Source organism: Megalops cyprinoides, chromosome 15, assembly GCF_013368585.1.
Source record: "Megalops cyprinoides isolate fMegCyp1 chromosome 15, fMegCyp1.pri, whole genome shotgun sequence".
NCBI classification, from domain to species: Eukaryota; Metazoa; Chordata; class Actinopteri; order Elopiformes; family Megalopidae; genus Megalops; species Megalops cyprinoides.
Window position 1 is genome coordinate 30,341,952 of NC_050597.1, and position 23,043 is coordinate 30,364,994.

The 23,043-nt window shown below is 46.4% G+C and overlaps 1 protein-coding gene across 2 annotated transcripts in view; it reads left to right on the forward strand.

Moving 5' to 3' along the window:
- Positions 1-3,267: 3,267 nt before the first annotated feature.
- lzts2a (leucine zipper, putative tumor suppressor 2a) overlaps positions 3,268-23,043 on the forward strand; it is a 59,480-nt gene continuing 39,704 nt past the window's right edge. For both annotated transcript variants that reach the window (XM_036546980.1, XM_036546983.1), the window contains exon 1: positions 3,268-3,533. The gene's annotated coding sequence lies outside the window, so the exon portion shown is untranslated. The remainder of the gene's footprint in view (positions 3,534-23,043) is intronic.

The following is a 23,043-nucleotide window of genomic DNA, read 5'->3' on the forward strand; positions in this document are numbered from 1 at the left end:
GGATAGTACATTTCCCATCATCAATGCTGTCGCTCTGACTCTTGGGAACAAAAGTGACAGTGCAAGCATACAAATGTCTACCATGGTGTTACCAAGATGTTCTACCCCACCCCCCACCCCCCATGGGCTCACTCCTCCCAGCAGTGATGCCTCTGGGAGTGGCAGAATGAACTTCCCACTGGGGTCTGGACATGAGAATCAATGACCACTATCCAACACAGACTGAAGACCCTCCTCTTCAGACTGCACCTGCTCATTTAACTTTGATGGACACACTTCAGTTCTATTGTGCTGGAAGTGGCTATGTATAAGAACATCTTCTAAAGTCAAGTCAAAGTTTTTTTATTTGTCACATGCCAAGGTGCAATGTACAGTGCAGTGAAATGATGGACGGCAGCAGTGCAAAACTCACAACAGAAAAAAATATAACTTACTCACAATCATAAGTCACAATAGAAAAAATATAAAAAGAAATAACTTAAGGAAGATATAAAACACAATAGAAAAATGTGCAAGACATAGACGAATGTGCAGAACAAAGTTAGACTCCTGTATGAGCTGCATTTAGTGTTCTGATGGCCTGGGGGAAGAAGCTCCTATGGAGCCTCTCAGTGTTGGCCTTGAGGTTGCGGAGGTGTCTGCCTGACCACAGCCACTGAAAGAATCCATGGTTTGGGTGATGGGGGTTCTTCATTATCTCACCTGCTCTGGTGCTGCACTGCCTGGTATACAAGTCCTGGAGGGGAGTTAGAACGGTCCCTGTGGTGCTCTCAGCTAGTCACACGACCCTCTGCAGGGCCATACGGTCCTATGAAGAGCAGTTCCCATACCAGGCAGTGATGCATCCTGCCAGAATGCTCTCTATGGCACCAGAGTAGAAGGTTTTTAAAATCTGTTTTGGCAGTCTGAATTTCTTTAGCAGTCTGAGGTGATAGAGGTGCTGCCATGCCTTTTTCACCAGCGTTGAAGTGTGAGTGGTCCATGTCAGGTCCTCTGTGATGAGTACGCTGAGGTATCGGAAGCTGCTCACCCTCTCCACTGGGGCACCGTTGATGGAGAGTGGGGTGTAGCTCCTCTATCATGTAGAAGTCGATTATGAGCTCCTTTTTTTTGATGACGTTAAGGGAGAGGTAGTTGACCTGGCACCATTTTGTCAGGTCCTCCATCTCCTCCAGGTAGGCCTTCTCATTGTTGTTGGTGATCAGGCCCACCACCTCAGTATCGTCCGCAAACTTTATGATGGTGTTGGAGCTATTCTTTGCCTCACAGTCATGTGTGTACTAAGAATACAGCAGGGGACTGAGGACACAACCCTGAGGAGCACTGGTGTTGAGGGTGAGAGAGGTGGAAGTGAGGCTGCCCACCCTAACCACCTGTGGTCTACCAGTCAGGAAGTTTAGGAATGAACAGGAACAATGACAGATCTTTTGAAACATGTGGGTACTACGGACTGCGCCAGGGAGAGGTTGAAGATGGTCGTTAACACAGGGGTTAGCAGATCTGTGCAAGTTTTTACCACCCGCGCAGGTATGCCGTCAGAACCCTCTGCCTTCTTAGTGTTTACTTGTCTCAGGGTTCTCCTGACATCCTTGCCACATGCGTCGGGTGTGAGAGAGTTGGAATTGTGACTCTACTTTATTCCTGTACTGTCACTTTGCGTCTTTCACGGCCCTCCTCAGTTTGTATGACGCCACTTTATAGTCCATATTGCCATCGATATTGCCATTCAGAAGACCGTTCTTAAAGGCAGCAGTGCGTGCATTCAGTGCTTCGCGTATGGATTTGTCTACCCATGGTTTCTGGTTAGGAAAGGTCCTAACTTTCCTGACGTCATGAATAAAATGTATAAAATGAATAAAATGTAATGTAAAGATGTGTGCAAACAATCCAGCATTGTTTGATATTGCAATACCACTTCATAATCGCTGAAGCATACAATCAGGGGGATTGATTTGTATCAAGCAGAAACAAAACTGAAAATGTCCAGGGAATATACATATGCATTGAAATGCCTCTGTGCTCAGTGACACAGGAAGAAGGGGAGGTGAGGAGAGTGTTGCATACACTCCTACTGCCTGGTCTTACCTGTCTGTTATTTCCCACTAATGCCAGAAGAGTGGACAGTAAGTTACTGCTAACAGCATGCCATTTGCCCTGTGTGACTATCGATGCCTATAAGAAACTGGTTTATACACTGAAATCACTGCAGCCTGTTGAATGAATGTGTGGCAGATGCAAGCATCAGCTGTTAGCATGCAATGGCAGGCCTCACCCTAGTGGCACTCTGCATTACTGGCACCATTGTCCTCCTCCAAGCACGCTGTTCTTGCCCCTTTGCAACCTGTCCTCAGCCATCCCATGTAGTGGTCAGCTGATGTTAAAAATCCATGTCTTATAGAAAAGCTAGTGTCTATGTCATCCTTACTAATGAAATTTATGTTTTTACAATACCAACATAGGTCTATTTTTCTAAAGGTCTTTAGAAAAAGATCAAGCACAATACAAACCAACTACCATGAACTTCACAGAAATGTCTGCAGCTACTTGCGCCACTGCTGGCAAGTATGTCGTCTTTTTGCCATTTGGAATGACAATGATGTTAGACGGGCAATTAGCGTGTGGATAAAAAGCTGTAAAGCATGTTTCTGTACATTATTGTGAATGTAGCAGATTGACATTTGTTCTCCACCTATCATTCTATCAATACATTCATCTTATTAGACTCTGAAATCTAATTGTTGTGATGTCATGATGCTGTAGGCCTACATTTTTATAAAACCCTATTATATTACAATAAAGAGTGTGTGACAAGCATGCTATCAAGCAAAACGTATGTTGCTCTATTACTTTTAACACTCAAAATGGCCTGCTGACTTGAGCCAGCTGTCCCAGTGTAAGTCTAGTGTAAACGGCACTTTGTGATTTGTATATGCAGATAATAGTAACGTAAAGCATGTAAATCGTAGTATCCAAAGTTTTTTTTCATGCCAGTCCACAAAATACCACCGGCTGTGAGTGCAGAATGTTAATACATGCAAATGCTATCGTACAAAGACTGGTGGAAAGAGCATATAAACCAAAGATATTACTACTAACCCTTTCAACGGCCGTGAATCGACTGTCAGTAGGCCCCCCATGGCACCCCTCGCACAGGCTACCCTAAGCCTTGTCGCAACAGATCAGTGGTCGAGACCCGACGAGAGTAAGCTCGCTCCCGCGCTGCTGCCAGCGGCGGTGCGCACAGACGAATGGGGGCTGGGTCCTACGAGTAAAGAAGCAGGACTGTTTCGGGCGTTCAGTTCTGAGGGGAAGTACTTGGCGATGTGAGCCCGTGCCTTACTCGGACGCTGCAGTTAGGAAAGCGCTCCTACCTCTATTTACAAAGGAGAAAAGGAGAAAAAGACTGATGACAACAGCCGACATCCGGATTCTTGTGCTTTTGGATTGAGCGAAGAATTTAAATTTCCTCCTCAACGTCTATTGTCGGAATTAATCTTCTTACGAATCTTCAGCGAAGTGTAGTTTTTAACATGGTAAGTTTCCAAAACACTGATTATCAGATACATTGTATAAAGTGTAGTGACATGATTCACTCCGAGCGGTCCTTATCCAGGTGGTTAGACAGAACTGTATAGGCTACTATATGTCGGACGTTGTAGTGATATCACTTATACCCAATTAAATTATAAAATCAAGAATTTGAACGTAGCTATTTTATCAACTACTTTTGTTGCAGTACGTGTTTTATTGCGCTATTTATAGGATGATGTCAAGTTTGGAATGGACGTCCCCTCTTTCACATGTAGCTTTTACAAGTAAATGTTGCCATAATGGAATTCCTGGAGACATTCATAGTATTTGCTTTTGAGTGGAGTGTTGTTCTTGTTAAAGTGCTGTAACAAGGTTATATCAAACGCCTTTCGCCTCTCTGACTCTGCATGTGTACAGATGCACTTTTGCCGTGCGTGAAAATTACATTAGGCTATAGTCAGATTAGGTTTGTGAGAACAGAATGTCCAAAACATTTAGCCATAACAGCACAACATTTAAAGCGACGGGATGTTTTTGCTGGGCTGAAAATGGGTTGTGAACTGCTGAATGCGAACAGAATTAAACTCCCCAATTAAACCCGAAAAGTGTGAATACCGAGGTTTTACCCACAAGCTATGTTAGACGATCTGTGGGCCATAACATTCTTCAAAATGTGTTTAAAACGTGCCTTTTCTGGGCTTTAATAGTGCGGCGAACGTCTCGCGCATAGCTACTGATGCAAATTACTATTTGACAACGTAAACTTTCTGACGCAAACGAGCAAGCGAAAGAACAGGATCGTCGGTTGTGGCGCTAGACCTGGATTCGACAGCAGCCAGCTCTCACCCGTAGGACGGACAGATTCCAGACGTATGTGCAGTGCTGAAGTACACGCGGGCGTGATGCCAAAACAAAGTTCGCTTTACCCCCCTGACCGCCACGGCTTGCTTACACCTCATTTACAGCTAAACCTCTCTTGTTGTTCTGTTTGAGATGTAGGCTATGCGATCTGGGCAGGCTATGCAGCCAAATTTGTGCGAGGCTAGATTCATGAGTGGGGGGGCGCATTTATGTCGGATTAAATGAGCATAGCTTTGATAAGTAGTGGAAACTAGAACAGCTCTACCCTCAGTGCAAGACGTAGCCAACTGGCCATATTCCGCTTACTGTTTGTGAAATGCTGAAAAAACACAAATGCTCTATTGATATGTGTCGCTGTTGTTGATTCCACGCATCACAAATCCTTACATCACTGATGTTTATTCTTGGATTCAGTGAACTTGTTAGGCGATAAGAACAGCAGTTATTTTTGCTAATGCTTTTGTCTGAAAAAGTTTAACATGCTTCCCATATCGCATTCACTTCACTAATGTTTTCCATGAGAACACATGCGAGCATAGAATTTGTTGTAAAGACGACAAAACTGTACTGCATTGTGAAATAAATGTGTTCTCTTGGCATAATTTTCACGAGTGTAGGACTTGAAGGCAGTTGTGGTCATCATAATGTTGTAAACTTTCCCATAGATTAGTGACAGTGTACTGAAATGCGCATTGCCCGAATAGGCCTACAGCGGCCGCCACAAAAACTTCTACCAGGGAGAAGGCGGACTTGTTCCAGCTGATACTTTCTGTTGTGGCTTTATGCGGAATTGCAGCTAAGAGTTCCAACTCTTGCAGTTATGAGTTTCAGTTGCGGCTCTCAGCAAATTCCAGCCCATTTGGCCTGTCCTTCGACAAATTTACAAGTCTGCTCGTTTTCCGGGCTGGTATGCAATATATTTACCCTCGTGTGCTGCAGCTGATTGATTAACTGCTCGCATTGTTCATTAATGTTTGGTTTGGAGTCTCCTTAGGTCTGCTGGAAATCAGGACATCTGTTCACAGAAGTCATTTTTTAATTTCCTGGAAACTTGTTAGCTTCAGACAGCCTCGTGGCTGTATCATAGATCAGACACAAAAATGTGCAGTAATAATGTGCTGACTGGGTGAACCAAATGGAGTACTGAAATGTATCCCGCTGCCTTGTGTGCTACTGTCTAACACGGAGGTGAAACCAGTACAGTGTCCTTTTGTGCGTTTGATCCCGTCTTTAGCATCTCTCGGTGTCAGCGCTGTACTCTTCATTGCAACGGTGTGCCTCCGCGGTGTAATCCGAGCCGAGAAGGGTGCGCGGTCATTCAGTTTCAGAACAATGGTAACCCTTCAAAGGTTATTCTTACCCGGGGGAGTCATTAGCCGCCGTGTTCCAGGTAATCTCTTCATGTCTTCTACTCTGTGTTCAGTTCTTGTATGTCAGCCCCACCTTCCCAGCATTAGCGGGTACATGTCAGTCAGTCGATCAAAATCAATCAATCATTTGATCAGTCAGGCAGTCGGTCAATTGTTTGGCTATCAGTGCTTTGGTGGTGAAGTTCCAGCTGCTCAAGTTGCAGAGAGCAGCACAACAACAGGAGACCTATAGACAGAGTATAAACAGAACAACACACCTAAAGATGTTATCTCTAAGAATATGATTATTCTGAGTGAAATGTGACAGCAAAAACACACTACAAAAAATAACACAAGTGTGAAAAGATGAGGGCAACTGCATTTAAGACTCAGTTTAAAATGGCCTTTCCAACATGGCTCTGAAACTGTGTGACTGCATTGCTGGATTCAGATAACCCAATATTTTTAATTGGTCTAATAAGAACCAATTTGGGGGGATGCCCGTCACAGGTAAATTCAGTTAGTCCAGACAACTTAAACAACTAGCCCTGGAGATCCCATTTGGAGCAATATTGTGGGTGTTATATATTCTTCAATAGGCACAGCTCTAGTTTTCTGGGACAGGGTGCTTTTTAGGGGGAAATCATGTTGGCTTAATTTTACCGGTTGGTGTAAACGGCTGTGGACGGTTTTGCTGTGTGGAGACCACACCTTTTTTCTGGGCAGTCACCACGAGGCTCCAGCCCAAACAAAATGAAGGCAGCATGCACCTGTGTCTCTGATTGACCAGTGATGCCAGGCTGGATGTTATTACAAAAAGGCAAAGGAAAATGTGACTTGTGAGGTTTTTTTGCAGAAGACGAATAAGCCCTGTGTGAGTCTGTGTGTATAATGTATCTGTTACAGAAGTCTGTGTTCTTCTAAAATACTTCAGAAGGAAATGCTTCTGCCTTGGGAAACCCAGTAAAGAGAGCCGGTCCAGCAATCCTGCCCTCTGTGGAAAGAGCGGGTCTTGATTCTTGCCTGCTTGTATTATCCCATCTGCAAATGCTATGCTCAGAACCAGGGCTTCAGTGTTAAAATAAAAAAGGGGCACAAAACCTTTCTTCTTATTCACATAGCTTTCACAAAGTGCCGGGCCAGTCAGTCCTGCTTTGCAGATGGGAGAAGACTGATCCCCCATGTTGACAGAATAGAGAAATACCCAGCACAGTTCTCAGACTAGACTGCCTGTGCTTTAAAAACAAATAAGTAACATCAGACATCCAACATTTGAAGTTAGTAATTTCATTGCACCACTTGCCTTTGCTCACTTGACTTTCAGATGCTGTATGGGTGGTTGATATGCGGTTGTTTCTTCCGTACCTCTGCGCTCTTTTACAACTGTGTCTGGAGCCTCGCTGTAAAGTTGGGCCCCCTTTGCAGTGAGCAGTGGGCAAAGCTATTTTAATCCTGCGCTTCCTACCTCCTGAATCTGTAGCCGCCCCCCGCAGGCGGTTTACCTTGGCACAACCCGCTGCACCGTCCGCCACCCCCAGCTGTCCCCCAAAGGTGATGCCATTCTATTCCCACCCTCTGTATGCTGGGACGATGTGCGAGCTGTCAGATGGGGTCAGAGAGAAGGGCCGGCTCAAGCGGCGTAGTGCAGGGCTGGCATCATACTTACCACCTCCCGAGGTCAAGGGGGATCCATAACGGCCGGGTTGGACCACTCCAGCTTCGGTGTGCACTAGTAGCTGTGTGGGTTATGTGATCGGCAAACATGTGAACATATTAACTCTGCATTGCTCACCCCAACTTGACTACGGTTGTGATTGTCCCTTGTAAATTTGATTTATTTATCTATTTTATTTGACACCTCTTAAATCAGGAAGGTCAGCTGAGTACACCCCTGGCAACAGGCTTAAAATACAGAAGTGCTGTTATGCAGGAACTACAGAAAACAGCCATGAAAATACAGAAGAGAAGACCTAACAGAAATATTTCACTGTTATGTTAATGAAACCACTTAAGCACTACATCTACAACAACATCACATCAAATAAAGACATTTGCAACCTTTGGGTATTTTCCCCCCCATCAAAATTCAATAACCAGTCTATGATCAATACCAGGGTAATATTCTGAGTCAAAATATCACAAATAAACAAGGACACCACCTGGGTTTTAAGTGAAGGCAGCCAGCATGTGTATAACAAAAGACACACGTTGTGTTTGTTGGTTCACAGTAATAACTGTACACCAGTCCAGGTTTTGAGTTGTAGCTTTGCTGATAACAAGGATTTCCTACAATAAATATGTCTCAGTTCAACAGCTTCTGTATCAGCTGCTTTACTTCTACTGCTGCCGAAGTAGTTTTGTGCTTGCCTTGGCATTGGTGTTTGTAATGAAGGGCTGTACTTTTGATGACTTCTTAATATGACATGGGTACAAGCTTTCCATCTCACTATCCTGTAACCAGTTATAAAACCAACCTGCATATAAGTTCAAAAATTAAACTTGGTCTAACCCTTGTTTATCTGTCATTAAATTATATGTGGGACATTTAACATAGAAATAATCCCTCCTGGTATTCCCCTATCTGTTGGTTTGAAATTACATTACAATACTTAAATGCATTCAAGCGATGAGCATTTGCAATGCTACATAAAATATTACAGCCGTTGCCACTAACATTTCCATAACAGAGAGGAAATAGCATTTCCTACCATTTTAAATGGAAAATCTCCTCCTTTAGTTACGTCTCAGTTTACGTTAATTATTAACAGAAAAGAATATTCTGTCATCCGTTGCAGCATTGCCCAGTTAGACAGTTTTCTGTGGCCTCACAATTGGTTAGCATTTTTTTAGTTTCTATACAAGCAACTTCATTTTTTTTCATTGGTTCTGCATCATTTTCACAGCAAATACCTTTCCCCTGGTTAGATTTATATACATATTTTGTTATCAAATCAAGAAACAGTCAAAGAATATAATTAATTCCCCTCTTTCCAAAGTTTGCCAGTCCTTCCATTCAGTGAAGTATTTTAGGAGCAAGCAAGATAGCTAGCCAATTATAACACACATTTTTCAACTCACTAAGGTACCATTTAAACGCGAATGCAACTAAAGCATCGCTGCTAAATTGTCTGTTTTTCTTAACAAGATACAAAAGTAAATATCTGTAAACTCAAAACACTGACATGTTGAAAACTTTGCTACAGCAGAGCAATTTTCTCTCCACCTAACAATTAAACTGGACTCAAAATGGTTGATTACCAAGTGCTCCTGCAACCTGATGAGGTTTTTTGTTTTTTGGAAGGAAGGTTGGCTTTGAGTGATTTCAAAATAAGATCATAACCTTTATCAATGCAAAATAAAAGTATTGTTTAACACGCATAACTTACGTGTAGTACAGATATATAACCTTAACCCTAACCCTAACCCTAACAACCAAAACACTCAATGCTACAATTCTGCAGTGACCATAGCTTGTATAGATTCTTCTTCCACAACCTCAGTCATGTGCCCATCTGTAAGTGTGTTTTCAGATGTAAAAACCCATGATTCAGAGGGACTGAGCGGGCTCAAAAACAGCAACGGGACATCGATAAAAATCCTGACAGCCGGCTCTTCATGTTTCCTCTCTGTTTCCTCACAGTGTTTTTTCCATGTGAGCCGCTCTCCCACACTCAACTCTCTGGGGCGGGCGATAATGTTCAGAGACCCCTATTCTCTCATCTTTATTCATCACTTATGACGTGCTGTTTGTGCACTCTCACTGAAACACTTCAGCAAGAAGTTACATTACATACATTCATTTAGCAGATGCTCTTATCCAGAGTGACTTCCAGCACAAGAGAACAGAAGTGTATCTAATCAAGTAAATGTGTCAGAGCAGGCTAACAACACTTTCAGACCAGTGAGTGTGAACGCAACACCATTCATGCATCAACACAAGCTAATCTGAAACTAGACAGCCTAGAAAAACATAGGAAGTTGTTAATTACATACAATACCATATTACATTTCATTATTGTCATTTAGCAGATGCTCTTATCCACTGTGACTTTCAATTTTATCCATTTATACAGCTGAATATTTACTGAAGCAATTGTAGATTAAGCACCTTGCCCAAGGGTACAACAGCAGTCCCTTAGTGGGGAAGTGAACTCACCAAATTTCAAGTAGAAGCGCTGTTCCTTACTACTGCATAACACTGCTGCATCATACCATATCTCAATGTCAAGGTAATGTATTAGATGGAACACCACCACCGTCCACACTTTTCCAAGGAAGGTCATCAACATGCTGTAGTGTTTAAATAGCAGAGGATAAAGACCTCCAAGAATCAGCCTCGTTTTTTCAGTCTGTGCAGTCAGTGCACAGACTGAAACCTAGATGGGCCACTGAAATGGAAACATTCCTCTGACTGTATAACAGACACCATGGACTGGGACAATACAAGAAAGAATTCCACTGCCTGTGAAAACTATCAACAACGGGTGTTAGAGCACCCGTTAGAGTAATTCCAACACACACTGTTGTTGGTGACAGGACTATGCTATTGCTGATTTGAGCAGCTGAGGGCAACTCAGCACAGGGTGACCCCTGGAGGGTATTTTCATTCGAGTCCAAGTCACCCAATCCCATCACACTATGCCATGTGTCCTTGTAGTCAGGATTGTTTAAAGAATGGCACACAGGGGTTGCTTGACCTTCTGGACAGGCTTACCTTTGATGTATTTATGAAGCAGGATATTTACTGAAGCAATTTGGTATCAGTGCCTTCCTGGCAAATGAAATCCGTCCTTATTCTTCCACTATAAAATTGCCCTGCCTTCTCTACCACTCCACCACACAACTGCCATTTATAAGCAAAGGCACGGGCAGGGTTCGGCTCTTCAGTTAAAGAGACCGGCACTTTACCGCTTGGCCACCACGCCTGTGTGTATTCTAATTTCACTGGCATGTAGAGTGGTGCTCTGCCTTAAAAGCACAAACACGAGAGGACATACTTTGGAGGGTGAGGTCAGCTGGACGAGGTGTGAGTCATGGAGCCCGTTGGGGATGTGCTTCCATGTGGGCTCCAGCGCTGTGCGATTTCGACCTGGCGGTTCTGACAGAGATGTTACATTTGGACAGAGTGATTTGATCCTGCCAGAGCGTTTTGATTCCGACAGAGTGGTTTGATTTGGTTAGAGTGGTTCTGACAGAACAGTTCTGACAGACAGAGGAAATCACCAGCAGGACACCTTATCAGTATTGATGGTACCCACTACCCAGATCCACAAACTGTGAGAGGGTTTTTATAAAGATAAAAGTGTGTGCTTTCATGTGTGCCTGGTTATGGTACCCCATATATGTCATAATTTATGAATGCCTTTGTATGTATGAATCAGGTTGTATATCTGTATGAGCTGTATAACTCTCAGATACTCAGGTGATTGTTCTTTCAAACACACGCTCCATTTGTAATCATCTGGTTCTGAAAGGGAGGTAAAAACCCGCTTCTTGCTGCAGGATGATGAATGCGGAGAATCAGGAGATGAAACGCAGTCCCTCTGCGTGCCTGTTTGCTTTGATCTGCGGCCCAAAATAATGCACAGCCGGCACATGGCCTCAGTCACTGGCCTACGATTGGTTGGCCTGTGCCGTCTTCAAACTGGGAAATTTCTGCTGTGCAATGCAAATCCTTTGTCACCCTTGAGAGCGCAGCTCCACCAATAATGGTGAGAGTAGACAGAAAAGCATTCCAAGGCACAGGGGAAAAAAGACAGTTCATAGGCTCATTTTAGAGATAGTTGTAATGTGATGATGTATTTCCATGAGGCATTTGCGCCCATGCTTAAAAAAAGCTGTCCTCACCAGGACCCCTGACAGAAGACTTAAATGGTTTGGTTTCTGATCTCAGCAACATTCAAGTCCTATCCACCAGCACCCCTGACCCACAGATCTCCTTGTGACCAGTGTGGAGGGGTGCGTGGCAGGAGGTGGGGAAGAGTCATTAATATTCCTGAGAGGAAATGCGATACACATCACAGGTTTAGCTAATAATAATAAAAAAGAAACACCAAATTGTTTGGGAAGGAAGAATGCAAGATCTCTACCTGACCCGGGCCTGCCGATATTTCTCCCTCTAACACATGGCAGTGGGGAGTGACTCAAGGCCTGAGACAGAGTTGAAGTTGTTGCTTGACAAAGAAACGCAGTAAAGTGTATGCACAGCAAGACTTGTTCAAGGGCTATTGCAACGGGATGCAGTTGTCTCTTTTCTGTGATGTCACAATGGTTAGGTGATGTCACCGTTCTCATAGGAAGGGTAAATTGGCTGTCTTATTCAAACGAAGCACCTGCCCAGTACTCTTGCTATCACCCACCCACACACACACACACCTGCCTGTCTTGAGTCAAGCCTGTCATGCCAGGAGAGAGCCAGAGAAGCACAGCTGAGTAGCGTGCCTGACGTGCTTGAGGGAGTTCAAGAGGAGCTGAAAAAGTGCAGCCACGCAGCTCCTGCAAACACATTTGCGGGTCAAGCCCGGTAAACTGCAAGGCAGCGGTTGCGTCCTAATCTTCTCGCTTTGTGACTTCTCGCTTAACCCTGGCAAAGTGCTTCCAAAAGAGGGAATGGACGCCTCACCAATCCTCCCCCCACCCCCTTCACCTTATCTGAGGGAATTTATTGCGCCACTGCTGAAACAATAAAAAAGGCATCGATCGAGAGTGAGGAGCAAAGGGCGAACATGGGGAGGGGGGCGAGGTGTGAAACTGATGAGGAGACAGAGTCACACAGCACGATGCAGGGGGGTCCTCAGAAGAAGCCATCCGCTCACCCTGCAGCCTGCAGGGACAGGCTGATATCGAAGGGTCCTGGCGGTCGGTGAGCCAAGGTGCATTGCGATGGCATTACACTCCCCCGCCCCACCCTCCCACCGCCATCACCATGCCCCCTCCCTGACAGCAGGCCAGGGAGCAACGTGATTCGCATTGACGTTTCCAGAGCTGGGCCGCCTGAGGGACTGAGATACCTTGCAGTGCTGGAAAACAGCACAGGAATGGGGGAAGGCATTGCGGTGCTGTTGCCACAGTAAAATTACACAAATACATTTTTTAAATGTAACTGCTACATTTATTTTAATTTTATTTCTTGTGTATCTGGCTGATTTAAAGTGGCTGTTTATGAGAAAAATCTTTCATTAGTATTTCATTTAATCGAAACCATATAACCACAAGCCACATACTGGGTCCTGGTTGGCACTGTGGTGAATATCCCATCATCCAATGCAGGATGATGTCAGAACCATCCCAGCCCATCTATCATGACACAGCCACAGTCTGGGAAGTAGTATTCTGAGCACTGCCTCCCAATACACATTGTGTTATTGTTTTTACAGCCATAGCTGCTGCTGGTGTGTAGAGGGACTGTTTTGAGCCCTGAGAAGCACAGACACACAGACATAGTTGATAACCCTTTGTGACACAAATTAGTGACTGAACGGTACTGACTAGCTTAAAATCCTTTCCCCGTAATTAGGAAGCTGAGTATTTGCACAACACAGGAATGCAGGTAGAAACAAGGAACTTTCTGGGGCTGCGCAGAGGTGGAGAACGCATTCAGCCGATACCATTCATATTCTTCTGAATTGTCAAGATGCATCCCAGTTGAATGTGTGATTTCAGACACAAATATGAACATTACTTCGATACTGTGACCATGATGCAGTGCTCCATTTTTTTAGAGCTCTTTTGTCATATGGAAATGCAGGCAATGTGAATAGGCTTGTGAATAGACTGAAGGCAAAGACACAGCTCACTCAGTGCTTGTGAGTTAGCATTTAGGATGGCGAGTTTCTGTGCATTCGGCTGGGTTTCAGTTTTTGATTGTTGTGTCCAAAGCATGGGCGTTGCTAGACCCCTTTTACTTGGGCATGTGCCCCAGTATTGATCTGCTGTGCCCCAGTAAAATCTCATGTTCGAGTTTTAACAAGCTCCTATATTTGGCAGTGGATTAATTTAGATTGATAATAACGGGAAAAGAATGGATTTTCTTCTAATCCACAATGCCAGAGCAACGCAGTTTAACCCAAAATACAAGCCGAGGCGCGCACCTTGCGGTCCGGGTCCGTACCCTGCGGTGCGCACATTACTGTCTGCACACAGCAGTGTGCATGTCGTAGCCGGTGCACCGCGGCGCGCACGCAGCAATCCGTGTATCGGCGTGCGAAACAAGAATCAGGATTGAGGAATGATAACACGATTGGACTAAAGTAAGTTTTTAAATAATACCCATGGTCTTATTTTGATTTCGATTTGACTCAAACATTACTGGCTCCTGTAGATGGACATCAGAAAATTCTTTGGACATAACAGAGACAGGGAAGCAGTAAGGAGAGGCGAGACTGAGAGAGGTAAGACCTGGCTGTAGTTGGTGATAAACAAGCTAGCTAGCTAACCGACTTGCAGGTCTGGCAAATGCAAAAGCCTGAATGATTATATGAATTTGGGGAGGCTATAGTTGATCAGATTCAGTTTTTGGATGTTGCACCACAGAAAGAGGAGCAGAGTGCAGGAGGAGGAGGAGGAGGAGAGACGGACCGGGATGAACATGCTTTTATGCCTAAAAAAACATGTTGAGAATGTTCGTAATGTATGTTGAAATATTTTCATAAAGATTAATATCTCTACATTTTTACCTTTACCAGTAGTTGTTTCAGTTTCAGCAGCAACAGTATGGCAGTAGCAGTAATAGTGGGCTAAGCAAGGGAAGTTCATATAGCACATTGTATAGCACAGTTCATACACGTAACAGGCATTCAAGAAAAAAATTGTGTGATTTGAGTAATGGGGGCCTGTGCACCAGTAGAGCTTTATGTCTAGCAACGCCCCTGGGACTCCAAAGGATACAAAATCTTGATCCATAGAATTGAGTGGTATGGGATCATTGATGACCAACACTCAGTGCAGCTTCTACTATATCAAAGACCTGTGCTCAACGCCAGTACGGTGCTGTCTCTACGACAGACACCCCGATTGCTCTTAAGGAGAGCCCTCAAATGTCCTCGCAGAACACTCAAGAAATCTCTTAATGAAAGCCAAGGCAACAGATTTAACTAGCTGGGAGAAGTGGGAGGCATCAGAGATGAGAGAGCAATGCAATAATTTTCAGCATCATTATTTTCACAAGGGGACCGTCTCTCGTGAGCTGCCGGTTATTTTTAAACCCAGTTTTGCTGAAGGGTCTGTGTTGCCGGGCCCTCTGTGGACCCCATGCCCCCTCCCGACCACCCTTTATTCCGGGACCCTCCACCCATTTGCATCCCATAATTATCACCGTGGAGGAGCCGCCACTGCTGCTTAATCAAATTGCAAGCGACTGGCAGCAGCTAGATAGGATAAACTGCTGTGTTCTTTCACTGGCGCAGAGCTATCTTGTAAGCATATATATTTGTATGCAATATGATAGAGATATAAGAATCAATGAGTCTTGTAGTCACTGGAGTCTGACTCAGGTAAATGACTGGTAAAATTCGAAGGCTGGAGTCTGCGCTTAAGACACTTGAACACTGTTAGAAGATTCAGAAATCAATTATGAAGTGGAGCGGCTCCTAAATGTTATCGACTTAAGCCTGCGGACAGCGCAGTGTTATTTTCGCAGTCCCTCATAAATCGGTTAAAGAAGCGTGGGGCATTGGGGGTGGCCAGGTTACTGCCTCATCCTCATGTCTGCCACAGCATGGCACGGGCATCCTGGGAGGAGATGAGGCCGTCTTTTAGAGGCTTAAGGTACACAGAGCCGGGGGCCAAAATATGACCACAGTGTCCCCCTGGCAGCCAGCATCATGAGATCCTGAGGAACGATCCTCCGGTGGAGAGTCATCGTAGGTCACCGCATCGGCGAAAGGAGTCACACACCACCTTGCAGTGGACGAGCAACATGGCCCTGCATGTTGACCTCTGACCCCCTGTCCAGCAAACACCGTCCTGTTAATAGGCTAATGAGGTGGGGTTTGGGTCCTCGACGACCCTCAGGGCAGTGTCGCCGGCTCGAAGGAGAGGTTCCCTTGCTGTCCAAGCACAGCATTTTCCCACGCTGTCAGTACCAGGAATAGACAGGACAGCTTTCACTGAGGGACAGCAAGGAGCGTGTCCTCCTACACAATGGCCTCTTTCTGAGTACATACGGGAAAAGGCAAAACCAGAACAACGGGACAAGTCAGCAAGCCTCTCCACAAAAGGAAATCAAATATTATGTAAAATAATCTTCGTCTCTTAAACGGAGCACTGTTTCGGGGACAGCTAGTCAAATCTGACAAAAAGAGCTATGTCCCTCTGCTAAAAAACACTGATCTAATTTGTCGGACCCACTCCTAAGGGTATGTTTCTCCAGGTATCTACTCAGCTGTCGGTTGATTGGTGTATTGGCAGATGCATTTGGCCAGCAGTTAGAGGTAAAACAGTGGCTATTACATTGACGACAAGGCTGTCAATGACTTGCAGTCATATGATAACCCTACCAAAAAAAACATGCATGACTCACTCAGCAATGGCAGTCAGGGTTCAGGAAGGCCAGTGTTTTAAACCAACTGTGATGGGATTTCGAGGGCTCAGTCAGGAGAAAGAGGTTTTCGAGTATGTGGTGTTTCCCGTGGTAAACCGATTCCTGTCCTGCTCTAGAGCTATAGCATAAAGTAGACACGCTCCTGCTCTTTCGAAGAACATACTCTTAATCCCTCTGTGTGTGTAAGCATGTGAGAGTCACTATCACACTGGGACACATTAAAGTTGCATTGCAGGCACTCTTACCCAGAGTGACTTGCATGGCTTCCAGTTTTTAAATGTCATTTCTTTATACAGGTGGATATTTACAGTCAATTCTGGTTAAGTGCCCTAGCTAAGGGCACACCTTTTGGTTACTAGCCCTGCTCCCTGCTCCAGATACCAGTGAAAAGGCTGCATGACTAAACATAATGGCAGTTGTGATGGGTTTCAAACATGGCCTCCAGCTCTGCCAGGCCACCTCTTCTCTACTCTACACCTGATGATAATTAGGGGCAATACATTTGGGATTCTCATTTGTCACCAGTGTCCCGTGGCCCTCCCTTCATGCGCAGTTCCTTATCTCTGCCTGTACGAGAGGACAGAGACACTGTGTACACTCTCCCCAGACTGGCAGCCTCAGGGTTAACATCCCCAGGAACTGTGTGTGAGAGTTCCCTTTCCCACAGCGTAAGGATGTGGGGCCCACTGGCCGCTTGCCTCACCCCCCTGTCCCTTCTGGAGGTCCAAAAAAATGAACGGGGAGCAGAGATGGGAACAGAAACGTCCCTGGCATCCCACTCGCCTGCCCCCACCACCCCCCCAGGCCATTGTTTGTACTGGCACCCTTTATGCTGTTCCCATCTTACAACAATTTGTTGGTTCTTGGTTGAAAAAACAAACCATGTTTTGAAAAATGAAGCACACAGCACTGTACGTTAAGCTGGCTGAGGTGATGACTGGGTTCAGCAGGGTTTAAGCGTCCCCTCTGAAACAGGCTCCCAAATGTCCGCCAGCTGCAGCCCTTGCCTCGTCTGACCCCTGGCTCCTCACTGCGAGCCGGGCTCGCGCGCACAGTCCTCGTTTTCGGGCTGAGAGCTTGGGTTTTAGTCAAGAGGAATGGGGGGGAGGCTGGAAAGGGGTGGGGAAGGGGTGGGTTTGTGGGACTTTGCCGGTCCAAATCGTGACTTTGTCAGATTGATCGCACTCTGTCGTAATTGCCAGCAGATGTTGCTTCTCCCCGCTATGCTTCGGGTCTTTATAAACACCGAAATGAGCCTTCTTTCAGTCCTGGCTCTCGCTGCAGGCCTCTTGGGTTGCCAGGGACAGAGCGGGTTGCCTGCACCCCTCCACCCCTGGCATTTTTTACCGTTCCACTGAAATCTGTCCACCCTGTCACCACGACGACTCTACTCTGCCCTTCCCACCTCGTCCGAGTGCCCGCCCCCACCCTCCCGGGAACTGTCCGTGCCTGTCGGATTTACATAATTACAATCATCTTGGCTAGATGCTGTCCTGACACCACATCAGATTGGATTTACAGCACGGTTTCTCTGATGAGCGTCTGCGGCATGCAGCACACAGAATGCACCACCTCGAAGGACATCGCCACAGGCTCACAGACGAGGGAGGAGAACGTCAAACAGAGCACCAAACGAGTGGTGTGGTGTGGCGTAGCGGTAAGCAAAAGGGCTCAGAACCCAGTGGTTGCTGGTTTTCTTCCTGGGTTGACCACTGCTTTTGCATTACATTGCATTATCGTCATTTAACAGACGTTATTCAGAGCAACTTACATAGGTTACAAAAATGTATCTATACATACGGCTTAATATTGACTGAGGTGAATATATACAGAGCAACTAACATAGGTTACAAAAATTTACCAATGTATACAGCTGAATATTTACTAGGGCAATTGAGGGTTAAGTACATAACCCCAAGGCACAACAGCAGTGCCCCAGCAGGGAATCAAACCTTTCTATTATGAGCCCTGCTCCTTACCACTACGCCACACTGCTGCCCTTGCTGAGGTACCCTTGGGCAAAGTTCTTCACCCACATCACCTCCATAAATGTCCAGCTGTGTAAAAACTATATGCCACGAGAGTCACTCTGGATGAGAGTCCGCTAAGCGTGATGTGATGTGAGAAAGGGTGGGCAGCGCTAAAGGAAAGCCCTGCCCACACAGGCAAGGCCTGCAAGCCTGGGGACTGCAAGCCTGGGGACTGCACGAGAGCGAGGGGGGCTAGGGGGGGGCTTAAGCTGGGGGGCAAAGGAGGAAGGGGTTCATGCGAGATCTGCTGAAAACCCCAAATCATGGCCCTCTGTGACTTTGCAAAGGGCACAAATGAAAGATACAGCATTTCAGCAGCCTTCGTGCACAGAAACAACCCATTTTCCCACAAAAAATATGTGCAATCTCCTCCACAGTCTGAGACACACAGTAGCACACAGGGAATGTGAATAAGGTTTTACCAAACACATTTACAGTTGCCTTCGAGCTGCATTGAAAATGCGGCTGCCATCTTCGTTTGGTTCTTAGCCTGTGAATTATGTTAACTGGAAAATGTTATTTTGCACTTTTTAAGTGCGTGCTCAGGAGTACGTGTCTCAGGCGGTTGCCAGATGTTGCAGGTTCTTGGCTCTGCCACAGGGTCTTGCACAATCGCTGACCAGTCAGGGTGAAGGATCAGGGGTCCATACTGAAAAGTCAGGAGCTGTAAAGCGAGCATGCAGTCTGTGTACAGAGTGCTCTCAGTTCAGTAATTATGCATCTGAAGACTCTGCGGCATGCATGTGGTTGTTATCTCTGACGGGGGCCACACGGACCAGACTGAACTTTATTTCAGGAGGTAGGTCACAGTGCAACTGAACGCCTTGCTGGCATTGAATTGGCAGAGGTTAAGGGGGCAGCCAAATTAGGGGAAATGATGCCTGGGCATCCTGCCAGCCCCTAGCAGTCCCTCAGCCTCCCTCTCACAGCTCAGGTCTCTGTTGTGGGGCCGGAGGACAGCGGCACCCAAACTTCTTTGAGCGCACAGAGGGGACGTTGGGGCGAGCAGGGGGTTACACGATTTACCACCTTACAAATCCCCATAATTAAGCCCCGCTTGTTATGTCAACTGAGCATCTTTCATTGCTCGGGGCCCAATGTGCCAGATGTCTACACAAGATTGCACGCTAAGTCCTCACAAGCATTGGAAGGATGGACCCCACACTTGAGAAGAATGATTTTACTGTGCATGCATCAATATCTGGTAATTGTATGTATGTGCTTTGAAACTGTAACTGCTTTGAAATAGTTTGCAGTTTTTGTCATAACAGTGTTCAGTATCATTGAAATTATGCAGTAGTGACATTAAATAAACTGGAATTGCATTGATAAATTATTTTGGAATGTAAGATTTTGACAGCAAAAAGCCTTGTTTGGTTTTGTAGATTTAGCTATTTGATTTATATTTGCTTCATGACTGTAGGAAATTAATCTTACGGAGTAGGAGACATGAAATAGTACAATAAATCCCATGGCATTTTGGGAGGAAGCATCACCCTGCTGTTGTGTTTCTGTGTGCGGTTGTGGGCTGTGGGTCTGATGAAGGGTAATTGTGTTTTATAAAGGTGCTTTGACATAAATGAGTTAATGTCTTTGGTGTGCAGCAGTGTAGTGCTGTTATTCTGAAGTCGGCATTCGGCTCTTCAGCCTCCCCATCATTCAGACTCGTCGGCGGGGACAGGGGCTGCTGTTGCTGGGCTTAGCGCTGCCCCCTTGTGTTGAAACCCCCTGGGGAGGCAGGCTGACCCTGAGTTGTGCAGCACTGCCATTATTACCGAGATTATTAATCTCTCATGACCGCAGCGGGATGGCCCGGAGGTAACGTCCTCTCCCGTTTGTTCTCTGCCTGGCCATGGAGGGATTAGTCTCGAGTTACGTAACGGCCGCGACACCCCCCCCCCCCCCCCACACACACACACACACACCCCACTCACCCCTCCTCCTTTGGGGTTGCAGGATTGCAGCTTCTCTAATTGTGATTTGGGTTTTTTTTTTCATTTATTTATGTATGTGCTCATCCTAGTGCTTGTTTTTCTTCTTGTTTTTGGAATGAGAATGCTGTCCTCCTGAGCCCCTGGTGCTCTCCCCCTGCAGCTGAGAGAGGGAGAAAGAGAGAGGGAGACAGGGGGGAGAGATGAAGAAAGAAGGAGAGAGGGAGAGAAAGAGAATGAGGGAGGGTGGGAGAAGAAGAGAAAAGAGAGAAGAAGAGATGGTGAGAGAGAAACAGAGAGAGAGAGAGAGATGGAGGCTGGGGGAGGGAGAGAAAGAGACAGAGAGGGAGAGAGAGGAAGGGAGGAAGAAAGGAAGAGAGACGGGAAGAGAGAGAGGGGGAGAGAGAGAGAGAGGAAGGGAAAGTGAGATATTTATAGAACAGCCTGCTTTCTAGCTCTGCCGCCTGCCTCAATGTATCCCTGCAAGCTCCCTTCAACGTCAGGTCGGATACACACGCACACACACACACACACACACACACACACACACACGCTTCTCCTCCCTCCTCTGCGAACATGCCCTCTCGTGCCAACCTTGGAGCCACAAATCCAGGGAGGGGGGCGGTCTGGGAAGAGTGCAGAGGAGGTGAGCAGGGCCCCACGGATCTCCTCTCAGATCTCCTCTGTTTGAACAGTGCTGCATCCCGGGATCACCTCCACCGTCACCAGAAGGTCAAAGGTCAGCAAGCTGTCGCCAGTGGGTGCTGGGCCACTCCTCCCTGCCCACTCCATATCCCATTGCCTGAGCAATACAGCACGCAGCGGAGCAGGAAAATGGCCCCACAGAGGCCGTGTCAGGGGGTGGCGCAGCACAAGAATACAGATACATGCGCATGTGACAAGGTCCAAAAGTGCTCCTGATAAGTGCCTCTCGAGTATTCCTCATTTTCCCACACCTGATCTGGGAACAGCAAGGCTTGGGGAGAGGTAGTGGGCTGGGAGGCAGCCTTGGAATCCTCTGCTGTTCCCCAGTCAGTGGAGCTGCCATGAGACTGAACCGCGAGAAACTCATAGTGGAAAGACAAGGCAGGAACCCACTTTTGCTGAACATCTGCAGATCACACTATAGTCAGGGCCCTGAACAAGCCCTTGTACGGTAGTCACTTGGGACCTCATATAGCTACAGAGTCACGTTCCTGCTTAACGCTCAGGTTACTTTCAGCTCTGTTTTCTTTCCTCATTTCCTGCCGCTGACAGACACAGGCTGCCAGAGGGAGGCTTCTGTAGGGATGGTTTTGAGATCAGGCAGCTGCGGTCCCTCTGTGAACAGACCAGAGGCAGGGTTCGGAGAGGGGGTCTGCTTCAGAGTGAGGGGTCCAGCAGCGCTGTCGCTGGGCAGGCCACAGCCCTGTCGCGGGGCAGCTGAGGTGAGCGGGGCGTGGCAGGAAGCTGTGAGGGAAGGGTCCGATGCTGAGCTCTTATGTAGACAAGCGTCTCTGTAGCGATCAGACCGGGGGACGCCTGCTGGAGCTGTAGCAGTGGGGGAGCACGCAAAGGGGGACAAGTTTTGGGGGGGCTTCTTATTATCCTCCTCACCATTGCTTATCTGCCCTGTTTTTACATTTACATTACATTACATTGTTTTATTTCTTATTCATTTAGCTCTTATCCAGAACAACTTCCAGCACATCAGAACTGAAGTATATACATCCAAGTTACATTGAGCAACAGCGTCAGACCAGGCTAACAGCACTCCCAGATCAGTGAGCGTGAGCATAACACCATTGAAGCTGCTTCCCTTCTGAATGTAGATTGACTGAAATGGACATAAGGGGTGCATCACAGTTTTTGAAATGAAAGATACATGCTGGCATTTGTGAGGATAGCCTGGGTACTGCACTCAAGTCAGCAGATATAAATTCTGGAGTAATTAATAATGAATGGACATCACTCCTTAGCATTATCTGTGCAAATAGTCACGTGTCTGTGTTTAGCTGACATGAATTAGAACTCAAATGACTGTCTGTGGAGGCGTGACTGCTGAACAGCCCAAAGGATAGCGTGCAGAATCACTGCACACACCTGTCTGTTGAGCCAAAATGGAGTCCTGTCAGTTCACGTTGCGTCAGAACCTCGCACTGCGGTGGCATCTCGTTCATCACGACTGACTGCTTCACCACAAGTAGCAAGACCAGCATTGCCACGCTGATATGTGTGCCTGTCCAGACTCCCAAGGTCTATCCGAATTCGCTATCGACCCCCCTGTCCATAATCTCGGCCTCTTGATCAACTCCCTCTTGCCCCCACCACACACACCTCACCCCTGCAGTGAATTAAATCGATGTGCTTTGACGTGCAGGAACTTACATAGAATCCCTTTCATGCACAAGTCAATATTCATCACGACTCTGTAAACCACCTGCGCGCTGACGATCTGTTAGGATTAGGCCTGTCGGAGCTCAGAGTCAGCCAGTGACTCAACCTGCTCAGGCCCGTCGGGGCTAACGTGCCTCTACAACACGTGCAGAGCTGTCTGTCTCCTTCTCTCTTACTCTCCGGCCCTGCCACCGCAAGCCTGCCCCGCAGGGACGGCTCGTTCTGATGACATCGCCAATGTTACTTATTGCCGCTGCACATTCTTACTTGGCCCTTGGTGTGATGACTGAAACAGGTCCAGCTGCAGGTCTGGAGTCTTTCTGCAGCCTGCTGCCAAAACCGCGGAGGAAACTGGTGAGGTTCGCCATAATTTAGACTTAAAAGTGCTTTTTTAATAAAAGCAAACATTCCAGCGGTATTCAGTG